At 35.2% G+C, this 20,999-nt stretch overlaps 1 pseudogene; it reads right to left on the reverse strand.

Moving 5' to 3' along the window:
• Positions 1 to 18,782, reverse strand: part of LOC101671278 — a 48,801-nt pseudogene extending 30,019 nt beyond the window's left edge.
• Between the last annotated feature and the right edge of the window lie 2,217 nt (positions 18,783 to 20,999).

A 20,999-nucleotide genomic window follows, 5' to 3' on the forward strand; every position in this document is an offset into this window, starting at 1 on the left:
AGAAATCTGAAATATCTTAGTTTTTAAGTCAGTGTTAGGTGCTTTAAATAAGAAGTTCAAAACAGGGGCACTCAGGTAGTCCAGTCAATTAAACGGCCAAATCTTGATCTCAGCCCAGGTCATAATCTCAGGGTCATGGGATAGAGCCATGCACGTGGCCCCACACTTAGCCGGGAATCTGCTTCAGGATTCTCTCTCTCCCTCTCTTTCTGCCACTCTCTCTGCAAACTCTTTCTCTCTCTCTTTAAAAAACAAAACAAAAAAAAAACCAAAAATTTAAAAAAGAAGTTCAAAAGAGAATAATCACTAAGAATTTATTGAAAAGCAAGCTTGCACAATTATATTTTACCCAACACCAAACTAGCAAAGGATATAAACAAAGAGCAAGTGCAAATATAGCAACATCAATCTCTGCAAAACACTCAAGCAATAAGATATAGATTAAAAAAAGGAAAAAGAAATGCATCTCTTTCTATGCTAGCACATGTTTTCTTTCTGGAATAATGGAAGATTACTAAGTGTGCATCACATTAACTAAGAGGAAATCATTTAATTTGGAGCTTCTTAGTTTTTATACTTCATTAGGCTTGTGGGTAGAGCATCTATGTGTATATTTCCATTCTCCAGCTAGCTGCATCCAATAAATTCAAGTTAATTTACCATAAGCAATTTAAAGAGAACTATCTAAAGAGAGCTGCTAAAACATTCTTAGGTGAGGACTTCCTAGGTCATCTACTTATTAACCATTATCAAAAAGAACTGTGCCAAAGCCATCTTCAAGTATTTTCCCCTCTGTGCATATTGAGTACAGCTCCTTGTACATTAGTGGCTTCACCCGGTGAAAAGATAATGGATTGCTGTTTGCTCTCTTTGTACATGGATTGATGAAGCCCATGTTTGTCATTTCATGAACAAAATTAATCAATTTTAGAGACCTGAATGAAGCATTTTCATTAGCATTTCAATCCCCTCCTATGCCGGCAACAGGGTCTTTATAGTGGGCATATAATTGAAAATCACCTTCATTCTTTCTCTAAATTACCCTAGAGACTTCCTTAACTTAGTACATTATATGTGAATTTTTTTATCATCTCACCATCTAGGACCCATTTACCTGAACATATCAAAAGGTGGTTATATTCAGCCCAATAGTATGTCAATATCCAGATATGTTCCTCTGGCAGGAGACTAATTCTTAAGTACATTCATGACTTTCTGCTCTACCCATTGTGTATATTTACTTTCTTTTTTTTTGCCACCAGAATTTACCATCTGTAGGTACATCAGAATTCACAACTTTCATTTTATGAACTACTGTCAGTGAACTAAGTAATATGTTTTGGCTTGGCTGGGAGAAATTCATAGGGTTCAGAGCTTACAGCAAAGGAAGTAGACCAACCATCAAAGTACTCTTTCATTGACCACACAAGCAGTGAGGCAGTCTATGTATGCAGAAGTCCTCCCTTTTCCCCATTTGTGTGTGTGTGTGTGTGGGCAGTTTCAGTTAACCACTTTCAACTGATGTCTAGAAGCAGATGATCCTCCTTCTGTCATATTGTCAGAAGATCATAAGTAGCCTAACATTATGCTGTAGCACTTATATCATTCATCTCATTTCATCTAAGCACGTGGGCACTCTATCATCACATGTCATCACAAACAGGGTGAGCACAGTACAATAAGATATTCTGAGAGAGAGAGAAAGAGACCACATTCACATAACTTTTATTACACTGTATTGTTATTTTCTCTTTTATTATTATTGTACTCTTACTGTGTCTTGTTTATAAATTAAGATTTATCATAGGTATAGGAAAAAACCTAGTATATGCAGGGTTTCAGACAAGCACTGGGGGTCTTTGAATGTATCCTCTGTGAGTAATGGGGACTACTAAATATGCGGTGAACTGCCCTGAATTTTCCCCTGTGAAATACTCTTGAATATGTTGTGCCATTTCCAATTTATCAATAAACTCTGCTGAGCTACTCTGTCTCTACTCAAACTTTTATTTACTTTACCAAGAATCATATGCTTTGCCTTGACAGCAATTTCCTTCCACACTCAATAACAAGCTAGTATTTTTCTCTTCAGTGGGTATATGAAACTGCTGCAAGCAGCTTTGAGTCTAAAACCCCAGAAGTCTCCATTAAATAACTGTATTTGATTGTCTTAGATCAGAGGCTTTAGTTCTAGATACAGACACTTCTAAAATCATTTAAGCAAACAGGTTGTAAGGCTCAGTGACTTTGGCCTGAGGCACAATTTTCTGGAAATCATTTACAGTTTCTACTGGAGATGCTATTAAATTCAAATTTATTTTTTGGGAGGGCTTTAGAATAGAACTAAGTATCATTCTTATTTGGAAATAGAGTTTACCTAAACCTGTATAACTTGACCAAACTCTGAGCTTTCTACTTAGTTACAGAGTCAGAAAAAAGATACTTTATTTCTCACAGTTTTAGGGCTGATTAGGAAAAAGTAAACTAAAAAAGATTACTGTGAGGGGGAAATGAGAATGAAAAAAAAAGTTTTAAGAAATACCAGTCTAAGGATTTGAGTTTTGTTTTACCATACAGATATCCACCATTTTCCTGTATCAATTCTAGAAGAGACTACGATTTCATCATTGAATACACTCAATACCTTTGAATACCTATATTCAAAAGATAATTGAATACATATATTTATGCTCCCATTTTTGGTCTCCCTTCTGTTCCACTGAGCTCTATTTTTATAGTTGTGTCAATACTAGACAATAATGTGAAAGTATAGATGTTAAATTGTCCAACTTTGTTCCTTATCAGAATCATTTAGCTATTCTGGGTCCTTTGAATTTCCTCATGGATTGTAGAATATGCTCATGACTTTTTATAAAAAGCTTGTTGGATATTATTTGGAAGCTCCTCAGTCTTTGATGTTGCATAGAATATTGCTCTTAGGAGTAGGCCAAGAAAAGATAACATACAGAAGGCAATAACTGATTAGCTAAGTCTGTTGTTTCCATGCTTCAGACCAACTGATGAGAAAAATATTTGTACAAGCCAAAATATTGTTGACTTTAACAGGAAACAGAAAATACTGGTTCTCTTATTCCTTTCTAGGTCTCATTTCCATGAAGAATTAAGGTAGGAGAGAGTCATGTCTACCTTCCCAAATTTACCAAGACATAAGTCATTCTTCTCCAGAAGTGTAATGAATAAAATGGTAAAAAGAGTGAAAGAATGTAAATTAAGGGGAAAATTTTTCCCTTTTGGAAATTAGGAAAAAAAGAATAATCTATCTCTTAATAATTCAAAAATACCTGGTGGTTTGCTTCATGGCAAATCCATTGTTGTTTTTGATTTAGATAAATTATTTTCCTAGTTAACTTAAAAGTTATTCAGCAATAGCCAAACACTATAAGTGACGTGTATACTTTGATGCTGAAGTAAACATGACCAGTTCTTTAAAAAGCGGTGAGATCAATGTACTCAAGCCAATTATTTTTTTGTGGGCTCAATTGGGAAATTAGAAGTTTAAAAAGAGCTATCTATGGAACCTTGATTCAAAGAAATTGACTTACTGATTTAATTTGTTATCAGAAGATACAGGGGCCTATATAAGATCTTCTATTTAACAAAAGCCCTGCCCAGTAGAAATTTTTGCACTGATGGAAGTGTTACATAATCTATGCTCTCAAATATGATAGCCACTAATCATATTAAACTATAAGCACCTGAAGTATAGACAGTGTGACTACAAACTGAATTTTTTTATTTAATTTCAAGTCATTAAAATTTAACTTTAAATAGATTTGCATGGGTTTTTGATATTATATATATTCATTTTTTGTGATAACATAATATTATGTTATGTCCAAAAATGGTCATGACCACAGCTATCTCAGGAAAATATATTGCTATTTTCATGTTATTTACAATTTCACTTTACTTTTTATAGACAATCCACAGATCAGGGCTTGTCAGAGCTTGTATTTTCCTTTTATATTAAAATTTACTGAATTAATATACAGAAAAGATTTTGTGCAACAATTGCATGAAAATATAATTTCACAATAAATATTTTATGTTGCTTCTTCAAAATACTTATTGTTTAATAATTATATAAAATTTAGTTATGGATATGGAGAAGGATTAGAAAAGAATAGATTCTAAATTAAAACCATTTTTCTTGGTGGAATGATAGAAACCTAGCTATTTTTTTTTCTTGCTTTATAAATGTTTTTCATATAGTTTCAAGGCTGATTGTGTGAATATTTTCACAAAGGCAGCTTTTCAAACTTCTAGAATTCCTTAAGATCAAGATGATAGGCAAAACATGGTTTATTATATATGGGCTTAAAATTATATCATCACTATGCAGAGAAGGCTATGAGTCATGTTTAATAGGATAGAAGGTGCACAGAACAGTTAAAGCAATCTGATAGGGTAAGCATATAATACTCTCTGGGAGAATAATGAAAAATTTGGGGCCCAAGCAAAGCTTGCAAAGGTTACAAGACATTTTATATACCATGAAAAATAATTTGGGACATAAAAGCCAAATAAAACAAAAATTAGAGATTTTGCTCTACATATCATATGCTAAGAATAAGGTGAAATGCACAGCAGAGAAATACATGATTCAGAACATACAACTTAGGCAACATTAGTTTATATATATATTTAAAGAAGAATTTGTAGATATATGAAATTCATCAGATATTACTAGCTAAGTAAATAAAAAACAAAGATATTTAAAACACATTACTCATGCCAAGAAGCCTTGTTATTTAATACTGTGTGTAGCATTTATTCTATAGGAATAAAATGAGTCATGAGTTTATGTAGGTGAAACTTTAAATTTAACTTGGAGAACAAACTATGGATTGTCTTTTTAATTATACTCTAAAGAGAATTTACATATTCAGTCTTATAGACTAAAGAAACACCATATCTATAAGAAAAATTGTGTGACTTGCCAGCGCTTCAAAGACCAGTGAAATAAAAGGTGTTGGGGACAGAGAATAGTACTACAATTTCCTAAATAAGTGAGATATGTTATTATATTGCATTACAAAGTTTTGATGAAATTTCTAGATTTGAGTTTTAAAACAAATCATTAAGCACAATCATATACAATGCATGAGAATGTAAGAGATATTGATTTGTGATTTAGACCAGATTCTGATTTCAAACACTAGTTAAAAAAAAAAAAAAAGTCCTGGGTAAGTTATTATTTCTGTATGTTTGATCTTAATTATAAAACAATTTGATGATGATTAAGGCCATCTAGAATTTATTTCTAAATTCTAAGACTCTAATATTAAATCAGAAACCAACGGCATAAAATTGGCCAAAGCAATGCAATAAAGTGGAGGTAAATATAAAAAATATGTAAATAAAAACAAATGTGTGATTAAGTCATGAGGACAAAGATCTCATGAATGGTATTAGTATCCTCATAAAGGAGGTCCCAGAAAGATCTCTGGTCCTCCACTATGTGAGGACACAGCAAGAAGTTGGCAGTCTGCAACTCAGAAGAGGGCTTTCACTGGAAGCAGACCATACTGGCATCTTGACTTCTGAATCGTGAGAAATAAATTTCTGTTTTTTTAGAGATTTCTTGATTTATCTGAGAGAGAGAGAAAAAGAGAACACACATGTGTAAGCTGAAGGAGGGGCAGAGGGAGACGAAGAGAGAATCTCAAGCAGACTCCCCACAAGCACAGAGGCTGAGGCAGGACTGGATCCAAAGAACCTGGGGTCCTGACCTAGCCAAAATCCAGGCCAACACTTAACCAACAGTCATCTAAGCATCCTAAGAAATAAATTTCTACATTTACTTTCTACAGTCATTCTAGTCTGTGGCATTTTGTGACAGCAGCCTCAACCAGACTACAACAGTGATGTTCCAGCTAACATCTCTGCATGTGAGCCACTTCAAAACAATGCCTTAAAGCAACACTTAACAATTGTCAGCAAAAAATTAAGACCTTGAACGTACAATGTGGGAAGGACTCATCAGGGAAGATTCATTCTGGCTGATTGTGGCCTGAGTTGGGATGGCCTGATTGGGAATTGGAAGAATTGTTGTAGAGATGATTCTCTCAAGTGGTTTGCAAGTTCTTCCTGCCTGACCTTCAGCATGGGGGCTGGAACTCAAAAGTAAGCATCTGAAGACAGCCAAGGGGTTGGTATTGCATTTTAAGATATGATTTTGGGAAGTTATAAAACATACTTTAGCTGTGGGCACAGGCCTATCCAAATGCTAGTAGAATGCAATAGAACCATCTCTCCATAAAAGGAACATGACATCTCATTGCAAGAACAGCAATGTGAGAATTGTTTTGTGGCAATCCTAGAAAATACGATCTGCCACAGAGGTTTAGCTGGTTTTTTTTTTTTTTTGATAGAAAAGATAGGTAAGAAATTTCAAAAAGTAGATTAGCATGGGCAAAAGCATAGAATAGAGGAATATTTGGGAAAATGAACTTTTCAACAAATATTTTTAATATTTCAACTATTCTTCATTACATAGTCATAATTTTTTAAATAACTGTAAAGATAAATGGGCACATATTACAAAATTTTTTTTTTTATGGTGTGATAGCCTCACCTCCTTTAGCAGTAAATATCTGAATTTATCTTATTTTGGGGTGCCTGGGTGGCTCAGTGGGTTGAAGACTCTGCCTTCGGCTCAGGTAATGATTCCAGGGTCCTAGGATTGAGTCCCACATCGGGCTCTCTGCTTGACAAGAAGCCTGCTTCCTCCTCTCTCTCTCTCTCTCTCTCTGCCTGCCTCTCTGCCTATTTGTGATCTCTGTCAAATAAATAAATAAAATCTTTAAAAAATAATCTTATTTTGCAATATAATTTTATTAAGTGAGGGATGTAATTTTTATGAAAACCCCAAAGGAGAAATTAGAGAAAACGAAATAACTCTGTTTAGTAAAAATATATGGAATAATCTGATTCCATCAGGGCTTTCCTATAAAATAGAATACAAAATGATTAATAAAGTGGAACATTTGAAAGTTTGAGAAAGTATAGTTGGACTTAGGAAGGAAGCAGAAGTGGTACTGTCTTTTATTTCTGCCTTCTTAAGTTTAGACAAAAAGCATTCATCTCTACAATACATGGAGTTGTTTGTAGCTGCACGTCCCCCAGATAATCAATATATGTAGGAGGTGTTTTGATCTTATTATTGACCATTTTTATCCAATTTATAGCTTTGAAAGCATGTAGATAACAATGTCAGGAGTCACCAATTAATGACAGTTTTATAACATTTTTCTTATTTAGAACATGATAAAATGTTGAAAATAAATAAAATGTCATATGAGTGTTTGGGGTTTATCTTTTTTTTGGAATGCATTTTTATCTCTCCTATTAACTTCTCTGTTTTCTAATATTTGTTTTTAAAACATTTTAAATGTTTTAAATGATTAAACTGTAGTAGCTCAAGCTTTTTTTTTTTTTTTAATTAACATATAATGTATTATTTGCTTCAGGGATACAGGTCTGTGAATCATCCGTCTTACACAACTCACAGCACTCACCATAGCATATAGCCTCCCCAATGTCAAGCTTTATTTTTATTTCGCAGCTATACTATATAGCAGACCTATCAAAAGAGGAGTGGTTTTTCCACAAGGGATATGAATATTGGTTTTTCACAAGTGATAGGAATTTTAATGGCACTCCCACTAACACACATACACATACACCACACGCACAGGTACTACAGCAATTTTCCTTAGTGGCAGAGATTTGGTTTGGATCCTCTAAGAAACAGATGTCCAGAGAGAGTAGGATGGTGTGAGATTAATTGCAGGAAACTCCCGTGAAGAATAAAGAATGGAGAAGGAGTAGGTGAAGGTAGCCTTCAGATCCTAAAGCAGTCGGACATGTGTAACAGGAGAGGATGAATGTATGAGAATTGGGTAGAAAGAGTCTCGAATTTCAGCAAAATTCTGAAACTTTCAGCGAGGCTAATGTAGAGATCAGAGACAAAGTTCCCCATGATTCAAGTCTCAGGACCCATCAGAAAGAGTCAATGCTGGTACTGCAGCTGTGCTAAATTACTGGCTGGGAATAGCCCCGGGAATGTGCAGGCTCAGGGTGAATGCCACTGTGGGTCTCGAGGGCCAACAGCTGGTGCTGTCAGTCATTGATACCGCACAGCGGGCGTTCACAGCAGTGCCTGTTCATGGCTGCTATGGGAAGACATAATAAATAGGTTAATGGTAGAAGTGACACTAGAAAGAAATTTCACTCAAAATAGCATCATGACTCTGTGGACTTCCCACCTCAAATTCAGAGGCAGATGGTTTTTGGAACCATGCTCATGTGTAAGAAACAAAATACCTGAAAATAAGGATCAACTGATGACAAAGAGGGAAACAGAAAACATTCTAACGTAGTAATTCACAATAATGGAGTTCAGAGACATGAGCAAATTCTATTACGACGTCTGGCAGCTAATACAGACAAGGAAGGGGATCAATGTCAGGAGTGAGATGGGGACTAAGTGTCACGTATTGGAGTAAAGATGGTCACCAAGTGCTGTGTTACATCAGTAGTTTGGTAATCTGTACCTAGCAAAACTTGTAGTAAGGTATGTCTGCTCATAGTTCCTTTCAGTTTTTCCCAGCTCTAGGCTGGCCTGGGAAGGAAAAACAAAATATCAAATAAATAAATAAATAAATAAATAAATAAATAAATAGTATTTCCCTGGGTTCCGTGGACCCTGCAAGATAGAAGAGCTTTGCATTTCAGAATGCTAACCACTTTTCCAGTGAGAGTAGCTTAGCAAGGCTGTCTCCTCACTCTAATTGCTAGAACTTTGGAGTTTTGTTAACTTTGAGGCATAGCAGGGCTTATGTTTATGACAAATTTTATTTTTTAATGTATTTTTTAATAAGGATTTTATTTATTTATTTGACAGAGAGAGCGCACAAGCAGGCAGAGTGGTAGGCAGAAGGAGAGAGAGAAGCAGGCTCCCCGCGGAGCAAGGATCCCAATGGAGGACTCGATCCCAGGACCCTGAGATCATGAACTGAGGCAAAGGCAGCCACGTAACTGACTGAGCCAACCAGGTGTCCATTTACGACAAATTTTAAATATTTCTTTTTGTAATGTGCATAGCTTTCTTCTATTTCATAACAGTGGAGTGGGCTTTTTCAAAATGTTTTTGTGGGGTGCCTGGATGACTTAGTTGGTTAAGGGTCTGAGTTTGGCTCAGATCTTAATCTCAGGGTCCTGGGGTTGAGCCCCGCTTCCAGCTCCATGCTCAGTATGGAGTCTACTTGACCCTTTCTCTCTCCTTCTGCCCCTCCCTCTGTTCATGTTCTCTCTAGCAAATAAATAATAAAGTCTTTAAAATAAATGAAAATTTGGTTGCTATATCTTTTTTTTTAATCTTATTAAGTTATCACTGACATGCAATAGATTCAGGTGTAAAACAGTGATTCAACATTTGTACACATTGTGGAATGGTCACCGCAATTAGTCTACCATGTGTCACCTTAGAAAATTAATACAGTATTGGGGCACCTGGGTGCCTAAATTGGTTAAGCCAATTGATTCTTGATTATGGCTCAGGTCATGATCTCAGGGTCATGAGACTGATCCCTATGTTGGGCTCTCCACTTAGTGGAGAGTCTGCTAGAGATTTTCTCTCTCACTCTCCCTCTGGCTCTCCCCCCACTCACGAGCAGCCTTTCTTAAATGAATAAATAATTTTTTAAAAGAAAGTTAATATAATATTATTGGCTATATTCCCCACGCTATATTTTATATTCCCATGACTTATTTTAAATTTATATTAGCCTTCGGGTATTTAAAAGTCAAGTGAAAATTCTTAGATGAAGCAAGCTGACATGCTGTATAGGCAAGTCAGGCTGGTTTGACCTTATGGTGATCAAGATATTCACCTGCTTATTATGATCTTTCCCCAGATCATGGTAAATCCTGTGATTAAGGACATCTCCTTTGCATGGGGATGCATTCTATGTGCATTAGTTTGAGAGGATACCACAGCAAAGTACCACAGACTCTGGTTTTTAAACAACAGGAGTTTATTGTCTCACAATTCAAGAGGCTAGAAGTCCAAAATCAAAATATTAGTAAGGCTGCTTCTTTCTGAGGTTGTGAAGGAATTACCTGTTCTAGGTCTCTCTCCTTGGCTTGTAGATGGCTGACTTCTACCTATGTGTCTTCACATAATCTTCCCTCTATGCATGTTTCTGTATCCATATTTCCCCATTTTTAAACTCATCAGTCATATTGGATTAAGACCCACCCTAATGACCTCAATTTAACTCGAGTACCTCTGTAAAGACCATATCTCCAAATGAAATCACCTTTTGAGGTACTGGGGGTTAGGACTTAAACATTTGAGTTTTGGGAGAGATACAACGCAACTCATTAATACTAAGTAACTTTTCCACTGCAAAATCAAGCCATAGTATAAGAAGTCACATCATGATTGTTGTCTCTGTTTCCCCTTTGGGTTATTATAGATGCTACAAAAAGTAGAGTGTTTTATAAGAGAATGAGGAAAGTCAAATTGGTTGGTCCTAAGATTTTTCCCCGTTAGGATAAAGATTGTTAATTGGTTGTTAAGAAATGGGATGACTCAACAAGTCAGGAAATGACAGATGCTGGCGAGGATGCGGAGAAAGGGGAACCCTCCTACACTGTTGGTGGGAATGCAAGCTGGTGCAACCACTCTGGAAAACAGTATGGAGGTTCCTCAAAATGTTGGAAATAGAACTGCCCTATGACTCAGCAATTGCACTACTGGGTATTTACCCTAAAGATACAAACCTAGTGATCCAAAGGGGCACGTGCACCCGAATGTTTATAGCAGCAATGTTCTCAATAGCCAAACTATGGAAAGAACCTAGATGTCCATCAACAGATGAATGGATCAAGAAGATGTGGTATATATACACAATGGAATACTATGCAGCCATCAAAAGAAATGAAATCTTGGAACTAGAGCATATCATGCTTAGCGAAATAAGTCAAGCGGAGAAAGACAACTATCATATGATCTCCCTGATATGAGGAAGTGGTGATGCAACATGGGGGCTTAAGTGGGTAGGAGAAGAATCAATGAAACAAGATGGGATTGGGAGGGAGACAAACCATAAGTGACTCTTAATCTCACAAAACAAACTGAGGGTTGCTGGGGAGAGGGGGGTTGGGAGAAGGGGGGTGGGGTTATGGACATTGGGGAGGGTATGTGCTTTGGTTAGTGCTGTGAAGTGTGTAAACCTGGTGATTCACAGACCTGTACCCCTGGGGATAAAAATATATGTTCATAAAAAATAAAAAATTAAAAAAATAATAAAATTAAAAAAAAAAAAAGAAATGGGATGAATACTGTGGAGACTGATGGAGTTGAAACAAAAGTCTGATGCAAACTATTAGAGGTTTTCTGGATGAATATGATCCCCTGATGGTCCCTCAATATGAAATGACACTAAGTGAATCCACTGTACATCCTATATTGAAAAAAAGTTAAAAAGCTAGAGGGCAAGGAGAACAATGAGAACCCTGACCTTGAATTGATGGGAGCAATAGATCAGCAAATTAATTAGGATAAGGACTGAGGAAAGGGACAGAATTTCTTGAATGGACCCCAGGCCATTTGCATGTATGGATAAAATGGCCAGTGGGTGGAGAATAAATAAATTTACACATACACCACTGTATGCTGTAGGGTTCTTTGATTTCATCAACTTATTGTAAAAACTTGGTTAGAAGGGATTTAGACTTAATGCAAATCCTGAGTATAGTAATACAGTACAATGATGGTATGTTAATATCAGAAATGGAAGAGCAAGTTAGGATTGTCTTAAACATAGTGGTGACACACATGACTAACAGAGGCTGCTAAATAAAACCAACAAAAGTCCAAAGACTTTCCCAAACGTTGAAATGTTTAAAATAACCTAGACAGAAGTCACTTATGATTTTTACAGACAACTGAAAGTAAATTGTGATCATTGACAATCCCCAGGACTAAACAGGACATGTAAAGACTGGTCATGTTTGTATTTTGAAGAATTTATATTTCACATCTGAGAGTATCTATAGCTCCTATGTCCCTCAAAAGACATATTTGAATGGGGCCTGAACAACAGCACACTACGTCTGCATTGGACAACAGTGTGACTCCATCAATGCCCTTTAATCTATAATGCTCACTCAGATATAATTCTGGAAGTATTCACAACTTACACTTATCCAGACTGGCACTTATGGCAAAAGCCCAGTGTGACCTCTGTAATATTGATAAGAAAATTTCCATACATTGCATACTGTATGAGAAACAATCACTGGTTTCCTATTGAACATTATTTCAAACTGTCCCTATCATGAAGTGCATGAAATAATCTTAAAACTTGAAATATCTAAAATGTATTAGGTAATGATGAAGAAACACTCTAAAAATGAAGAAAAATAAAATAAAATAAAATAAAACAAAAAAGTCAGTGCCTGGGAAAGTGCCATGATAAAATTAAAATGTTTCATACAAAAGCATGGTATTGAAGGAATGCAAGGAGGTACTCGAGAGCAGGTAACCTACCTTCCTCTAGAACTGACTTTGGAACCATCTGAGGAGCTCCCAGATTTATTGATAAATGGGCAGTATCTTATGAACAAATCTCTATTGACCAACCAAATTCTCTTGGTTTACAGATGGAAGTTCCAAGGTGGACAGAAAGCATGCTATCGGGAAGACCACTGCCCTATAACCAAATGTGGACAAACTGAAGAAGGTATAAAAAGCAGCTCAGTTGGCTTCCTGGCATGTTTTTTCCTTGCAGTGTGAAAGAAGAACTGAGTAAAAAAATGTCTCCCAAAGTCAGACTATATTCCAGTTTATAGGGTTTTCAATAAATATTTTTCAACAGATGATGCTGGAAAAACTTGATATCCATATTTTTTTTGAATTAATTTTTTATTTTTTATAAACATATATTTTTTATCCTTACTTTAAAACAATTATAAAATTAACCTAAATGAATCATAGATAATAAATGTAAAAGCTAAACTGTGAAACTCATAGTGGATAGAATAATATATGATATCACCGTAGACAAGACTGTGTTATATAGGAAGCACAAACTATTAAAAGATGAAAGGAAAACCTGAAAACTTAAAAAAAAAAATCTCTTCAAAAGACTATGCTGAGAAATGAAAATATAAGCCACAGCATGTGAAAAAATTTATATGCAAACCATATATCTGATAAAAAACATTGCACATAGTACAAAGGGACTCTTACAACTTAATAATACAAATACATTTTAATAATTGGAAAAATTTTAACAAATACCTTACAATATATGTAAATGGCCAATAAGCACATCAAAAATTGTTCAACATTATTAGCTATCAAATAAATGAAAATTAAAATAACAAGTACCAGCAAATGGTCATTAAAATTTAAAAGTTTCATAATATTAAGCACTGGCAAGGATTTAGAAAAGCAAACTCTCATACCTTTCTATTGAGTATTTTGTTTATTTATATATTTATTTTAAGATTTTATTTATTTGTTTGACAGAGAGAGGGAACACAAGCAAGAGCAATTGGGAAATGGAGAAGCAGGCTTCCCGCTGAGCAGAAAGCCTTACACAGGGCTCAATCCCAGGGCCCCAGGATCATAACCTGAGCTGAACGCAGACACTTAACCAACTGAGCCACCCAGGTGCCCCTCTGTTGAGTATTTTAAATGATACAACTATTTTGGAAAAATCTGGCACAATATTATTTTTTTTCTTTAAGATTTTTTTTATTTTGGGGGATGAGGAGCAGAGGGAGAGTCTTAATCTGACTCCATGCTGAGCTCAATCTCATGACCCTGAGATCAGGACTGAATTGATGCCAGGCTTGATGCCATGACCCTGAGATCAGGACTGGAGCTGAAACCATGAGTCAGACACTTAACCAACCACACAGGCACCCCTGGTACATTCCTATAAAGTTAAAAACTCATCTAAAACATAACCCTGTGTGTTCAGCCAAAGTAAGTAAAAACATATACGCACACATAAATCTGAACATGAATGTTCATATCTTTTTTATAACAGCAAAATTTGAAGGCAATTTAATTACCCATTAATGATGAAAAGATTAAATAAATATATTCATATAGTGAAATATTACTCAGTAATTTTAAAAGTACCAAACAACAGAACTTCATGCAAGAAAATTCATGCAAGAAAATGGATTAATAGCAAAAATTTTATGTGGAATGAAAGATGCTAGAATTAGACTATATAACATATAATTCCAGGGCACCTGGGTGGCTCAGTGGGTTAAGCCGCTGCCTTCGGCTCAGGTCATGATCTCAGGGTCCTGGGATGGAGTCCCGCATCGGGCTCTCTGCTCGGCAGGGAGTCTGCTTCCTCCTCTCTCTCTCTCTGCCTGCCTCTCTGCCTACTTGTGATCTCTCTCTGTCAAATAAATAAATAAAATCTTAAAAAAAAAAACCCTACTTAATAACATATAATTCCATTTTTATAAGGTTCAAGAAAATGCAAACTAATATATATCAATAAAAAGTGAATCAGTAATTCTTTGAAGCCAACAGGGCGAAGGAGAGAGTAAACTATAAAGAGACATGAGCGAACTGTGGGAAGGAACAAAAACATTCTTATTAGTGATTATGTGAACAATTTAAGGATTTGGGCAACGTATTAAGTCAAAACTCATCAAATTCTAAATCCTCAAATGAATGAAGTTTACTAAAATAAATTATCACTAAATAAAATACATTTTAAAATATATGCTCTGATGATGGCCAATAAATTTAAAAATTTACTAATGCAACTCAAATTCAGACAACATATGCGGAATGTTCACTGACCACATGGGCCAATGCAAACATCTAACAAAGTAAAACATGGAACACATAAAAAAATAACAAAGGGCCTACTGGTCTTTCTTTACCACTTTTAAGAGGCAGCATTTTTTTTACAACTTTATTTATTTATTTGTTTATTTATTATTCTATAGAGAGAGAAAAAAGAGAGCACAGCAGGGGGGAGCAGCAGGCAGAGGGAGAAGCAGGATCCTCACTGAGCAAGGAGCCCGATTTAGGACTCGATCCCAGGAATTGGGGATTATGACTTAATCCAGACCCAGAGCCTAACCCACTGAGCCAACCAGGCATCCCAAGACACAGTGTCTTCTATGTACCTAACGTAATATGGCTATTGGGCAGAATGAAAAAGAGTAATGCTAGGAAGCAACAACCAGGGTTTTCTTTTTTTTTTTTCTTGCCTAATTTTATTTTATTTTATTTATTAATATATAGCGTATTATATGCTTCAGGGGTAAAAGTCTGCCAAGCTGCAGTTTTTATTTAACATTCATTGGATCATCTCAACTTCTTTTATCAGTTCTCTCATCATTTAGAACCAAACTTCTCTTAAATTTCTCAGTCTCAAAAGTTTTAAGCCATCTTTCAATTTCAGTATACTGTATTCATTCCATCTGGTGAAATATTGCTATTATCTCAAAAATACCTCTCTACATTCTAATTTTAAAGTATTTAACATACAGATAAGTATAGAAACCTCTTAAACAGTGTTCTTCAAGCTTCTTCTCTGCATTTAATTTATTGTGCATATTGTCGTAGAAGACCACTTCAGTCTTGTCATCACCAGTAATGACAGCCTAGTAGGGGCAAAATCAAGTCAACATCATTCTGCTTACCCAGATATACTCTATATTTCCATGTACTTGTTTAACTCATGACTCAAATTTACTTCAAGAAGTGTAACACTGAGGCGAGTTTTGGCATGGGCTATAAAAGTGTAAATACTAGTGAATGAGAAAACAGGCATACATATATATGTATATATATTATATATCGTATATACTATATATATAGTATATATAGTATATAGTATAGTATATATATGTATGCTTGTTGAATATGTATGAATATATATACATATATATGTATATATTTCTGTATATATACACTATATGTCTACTATACTATATATGTATAGTATATATACTATACAGAAATATATACATATATGTATATATATTCATACATATTCAACAAGCATACATATATACATACATATGTATATATAATATATAATTAATATCATATAATATATAATATATAGCATATATAATATATACATATATATGTATGTATATTCATTCTAAGAAATGAGACACAAATAGGATTTTAGAAAAATCAACTCAAATCTTGAGCATTGTCATTTCAAATCCACTCTAAGGCCCCACCACTTAGAGAACCTATAGTTTTTTTGATGTCTCCAATAATAGAAGTCTTATGATCACTTTGACTGCTAAGAACAGTGTCATTTCAGTAATTAAAATGTTTGGTCAGCATCTTTACAAGTAATTCTGTGCTCTGATCCAGTGTAAAGCTCTCTTTATTCCCCTACTGTTACCTACTTTAGGCAGGAAAATGGCAGACGAGATGTGGATGTAGACAGACTTTTTGTTTTTCCAGCAGATTCATGCGTCTCCTTTACTGTAAGAACAGGGTCTGCTTCTGGCTCCTCTGGGCTAGGGTGAAGGGAAAGTCAAAGGTAGGAAAGACTTTCATGGCTGTGCATCCCAGCAATCTCTCTGTAGCCTCGCACGGTAGCCTTCTCGGTGAGGCACATTCTCAACACTACTTCCTTTCCCTTTCCCATTAGAGTGATTCCATGAGCTCTTCTGAATACCAGCTCTGGTGCCTCCAGAGGTAGCTTTTTGATATGGGTAGTTCTGCCCTTGAGCTGGCGGCCTTCCTTAAACGACACCCTCAGCTTTTGCATCTGACAATTGTTGTCAGCCTCCTCCTAATGGGAGGCCCTCTGGACAGATTGCTTTTCTAAAAAGAAAATGAACTCTAGAAAGCTGCAGCCTCAACCTAATATTTGGTGGAAATATATTCTCAGAGTGCCAGGCTAGGTCACAAAGCCACAACATTACACTTTTAATCATTTTAGGCCCTTTGTTAATACCGGTGTCTCTAAGCCCCCTTAAAATGTTGGATCACACAAAAAGCTTTCCAAAAGTTACCTTTGATTAATATTCTCTCACCTGGTTTGAGTTGAAGGAGTGTCATCATGGAAGCAAGAGCTGCTCAACAAGGAACCTGCACTGAACCAGGATGCCTGGTTGGCTCAGTCAGTAGAGCATGCAACTGTCCATCTTGGGTTATGGGGTGCAGCCCCACACTGGGTGTAGAGATTACTTAAAAATAAAATCTTAAGAGAAAGGAAGGCACAGAATCTTATAAACTGTCTCCAAAGAAATCTTCTTTCTTCGCCTCTTTATACTATTTTAATGTTTAAACATGCACTTTAGCTCTAATCGACAGACTGTCTTCAGTAATATATACTTTTGCATACCATACTGCATGACTGTATTGTTTTATGCAGACCATTGGAAATCCAGGCACAATTAGGATATAAAGAGTTCCATTTCAATACTGTGTCATACAATGATTGCCTGGGTGTTTGCATTTTAGGATAATAGGCTCTTAAGTCTTCACCAAGAGTAAAAATTAATCAGAGTAAAAATTACACTTAAAATACTGTTATATCATCCTTAAAGTATCTTCCACATCAGTTACTCTAATTTTTCTGTAATCGAAGTTTCTTTATATGCCTCAATTAATTTTTCTATTTTTTCCTTAAGAATGTCAGTGAAGCTATCTTTTTCCAGCAATCTTAATTACCTAAGCAAAAATTTTTAACATTTTTTCAGTAATTTTAAAGCTCTTAAAAAACATTCTTTCTATATGTTTTAATCAGTGAGCATTGGCAATTTCAAGCTTGATTACATCTAATGTAGGTTTCTGTGGCCAAGGAGTACAACAGTCTGCAGAGCACCCATCCCCATGATTTCCTTCCCTCTCTTTTAATGGGAATAGCTGAATATAAAAATATATATCATTCATGCATCAAAGCAGTCTCATGATAAATTTCTGTTTAAATGTGTCCCATTGCCAACATAAAATCCCAACTTTTTATTTTGATTACAATCTGTACAACAAGGGTGCCTGGATGGCTCAGTCAGTGAAGGGTCCACCTTGGGCTCAGGTCTTGATCCCAGAGTCCTTGGATCAAGCCCCACCTCTCAGTGGGGAGCCTGCTTCTCCCTTCTGGCCCCTGACCCCTGCTCCTGCTCTCTCTCTCTCTCTCTCTCAAATAAATGAATAAAAATAGTATGCAGGATCACAATTGGATTCTTCCCCGCCTCATTGACTACATGTTCTACCCTTCATCGTACATGGAATAGGCTAATCTATACATGTCTCTCTCTCTCTCTCTTTTTTAAACATACCCCTATAAAGGCTTCGTGCACAGATAGTGTCCTCTTTTTATTTTATTATTTTTTTAAAAGATTTTACTTAATTATTTGACAGAGAGAGATCACAAGTAGGCAGAGAGGCAGGCAGAGAGAGAGGAAGGGAAGCAGGCTCCCTGCTGAGCAGAGAGCCCGATGCGGGACTTGATCCCAGAACCCTGAGATCGTGACCTGAGCTGAAGGCAGCGGCTTAACCCACTGAGCCACCCAGGCACCCAGTGTCCTCTTTTTAGAACAAAACTACTCATCACCAACATCCAGATTTTTACCTGTAGCTCTCTCTGGTCATTCAAGTCTTAAAATTGTCCTTGAATTTTCTTGACTGTTCATTATAGTGAACCTCTATCCCTCTCTATTACATTAACTCTCTCTCAAATTACCTTCCTTTTTGATGTCTGCACATCTTCATTTCCTTTTACACCCATACCCACTTGTAGGTCACATTATTTGGGACAGAATGCTTGTCTGATTTTTTTTTTCCACCAAATTCCTAAAACCAAGGAATATCTATTTGAACTAAAATTTAATATATTTTTTTCATAAACCATAATATTTTTGGCATGTTTACACTTAAATTTTTCTTCTAAGCAAATGTTTCTTTTTTGACTGAATCTCAATAGAATGCAAAAATTGTAATATCTGTTTTTATGTTTTAATTTAGAAAAGGTAAGATGAAAATAGGCTTAAAATAATTAAAAAAAATACCTTAGATTTTAGCACAGATTAATTTGGGGTTAATATTATAAAAGAATAAAAATGAAAGAGTAAAAAATAAAAGAATGATGGTATGAAAACCTTATTATTTCTCCATTTTACACATTAGATATGCTTATCAATTTGAAATATTTACTTAGTATGTATGATTTAGGCATTCAGAATGCATTCCTAGTATTCGCATTAACACTTTCATTTTACCTGTTCTTGTAACTGAAAATTTAAAGAAGTCCCTGAACTCTGACTTCAGGGAATGAAAAAACACAGTCCTGTTCTGAGCCAATAGCTTTTGAAATTTCCAGTGACCTTAAAAATTGGTAAAATATTAGTCACCTGTCCCATAGAAAGCCTTGCAATACATTTTATTTTTTTTTCCTGTGAAAGCTGGAAAGGATAGCATTGAACTCTTCCTTCCAGTTCTAAATGAAAGACTATGTGGTTATCGGACTTAATGTAATCACGTCCTAAAGAAGTGAAACAAAGAGGTAAGGAGAGATCTTTTAAGTCCTAGTGATATGATTTGACACCTAGATTGTACCTGATGCTAAATAGAGCCATATATGGTTAAAGCATATGGGACAATACTCTTTTCTTTGATTAAACTAACTTGAATTTCATTTTTCATTTCAGCAACAGAAAATAGCCTAGTCAATATTATAATGATAATAAAGAAAGAAAGAAGATAACATGGCTATACCAGTCATCTCCATTTTTGCAAATGTCTTGTTAAAAAAGCAATTAATTAGTTCTGAGAGCTTACATTGCTATAAATATTATAATAACTATTTTAAGTGTGCATTTCACTGAATTTTGGTAAAAAACACTTTGATGAAGGCACTAGTATTATCTATAAAATTATAAACGAAGAAATTAATGCTTAGAAACTTTATGTGTTTTGGTGAGTGCTGTGAAGTGTGTAAACCTGGTGATTCACAGACCTGTACCCCTGGGGATAAAAATATATGTTTATAAAAAATAAAAAATTATATTAAAAAAAAAAGAAACTTTAATCTGACAAGTCCAAAATAAGTAAACATCTGTCCTTATACTAAAATTTAGAAATATTTGGTAAAAACATTTTGTTTCTAACCACTACTACATAACTGTTTGGATATTTTTTTTATTTTTACATTCCACACCAGTTAATAGTTGAATATTTTAACTAGAATATTTTAAGTAGAAAATAAGTAGCATTTTATTACTATGAAGTGACAATTAAGTGATGAGATAAACATGACTGTCTCATTAAATTGTATAAAATATAACTAAGCATTTCATTTATTCTCCATTAACTTTGTTGTATGTTAAAATCACGAAAATCACATTACTTGGCATTATTGGGAACCCAGAGATAAATAAAGCTTTGATCCATTCTAAGAGAATTTAAGATTATTGCAATCCAGGTCTAGAGGTAGCAATGGCTCTAAGTATGTATTTATCTCACATACCTTATGTTTCTTATTATGATTATAACATTTATTAGATTTATAGGATTACTATGGAAGAAAGTATAAAGTGAAAAGTAAATAAGTGATACTTTGAGGGCTTAAAAATGTTGAGTCGTTCAAGAGATTTATAAATATTTTATAAAGTAAACTTGTTGTGAGTCTCCCAGAGAGCATTTACATGTGTTTGCTGTACTGATGGATGTCTCTAAGCTTGAGTAATCCAAAGGTGAGAGGCGTATGTAGTATTGATCCATGACAACAGATCAAACTAGTGAAAATTTTAAGGTCAGAGACAGAGCCTGGGTTAGAAAAGTCAACCTCAATTCATCTGAAAAGTTTCCACCCAAGAAAGCTCTTGCCAGATGGTCTAGGAGCCCCAGTAGCAACAGTGTGTGGGCGGTGAACTGCTAGAAAGGCAAAAGGCTAGTTGAGAGTTTGACCAGCCAGCTGCCTTACTCTCCCTGTGACAAGATTCCCATC

The sequence above is a fragment of the Mustela putorius genome, unplaced genomic scaffold, assembly GCF_011764305.1.
Source record: "Mustela putorius furo isolate JIRA1106 unplaced genomic scaffold, ASM1176430v1.1 tig00000430_pilon_pilon_pilon, whole genome shotgun sequence".
NCBI lineage: Eukaryota > Metazoa > Chordata > Mammalia > Carnivora > Mustelidae > Mustela > Mustela putorius.